Genomic DNA, 799 nt, shown 5'->3' on the forward strand with positions numbered 1-799 from the left:
AACATATGAGCAAGAGCCTATGGTGATGAAAGAAGAAGTTCAAGCTGCTCTGAAGGAAATAGCGAAAAATAAGACGCCAGGAATAGACGGTATACCAATTGATATATTTCAGCTAACAGATGCTGCCCTGGATATGTTCACCAAGTTGTGCCAAGAAATCTGGAGAACAACCACTTGGCCAAATGACTGGAAGATATCTGTATTTGTTCCCATCCCACAGAAGGGTGACCCAACAGAGTGTGGAAACTATAGAACAATCTCACTAATTTCACATGCAAACAAGATTCTACTGAAGATTATAAAAAAAAACAACTGGAACAACACATCAACAGAGAACTGCCAGAAGTCCAGTCTGGGTTTAGAAGGTGCCGTGGTACTAGGGATATTGTAGCTGATGTTAGATGGATCTTAGCTGAAAGCAGGGAATACCAGGAAAATGTCTATCTGTGTTTCATTGACTATCCAAAGGTGTTTGACTGTGTAGATCATAACAAACTGTGGCTGACTCTCAGAAGAATGGAAATCCCAGAACACTTGATCAATGTGAAACCTATACTTGGACCAAGAGGCAGTCATCAGAACAGATCAAGGAAACACTGCATGGTTCAAAATTGGGAAGGGTGTGTGCCAGGGATGCATCCTATCTCCATACCTTTTCAACCTGTGTGCAGAACAGATTATCTAGGAGGCTGGGTTCTATGAGGAGGAATGTGGGGTCAAGATTGGTGGAAGATCGATCAGCAATCTGCGTTATGCAGATGACACAACCCTGCTTGCTGAAACTGAGGAGGACCTGAAG

The sequence above is a fragment of the Elephantulus edwardii genome, unplaced genomic scaffold (assembly GCF_000299155.1).
Source record: "Elephantulus edwardii isolate Elephantulus edwardi_28Jun2011 unplaced genomic scaffold, EleEdw1.0 scaffold00079, whole genome shotgun sequence".
Classification (NCBI taxonomy): Eukaryota; Metazoa; Chordata; class Mammalia; order Macroscelidea; family Macroscelididae; genus Elephantulus; species Elephantulus edwardii.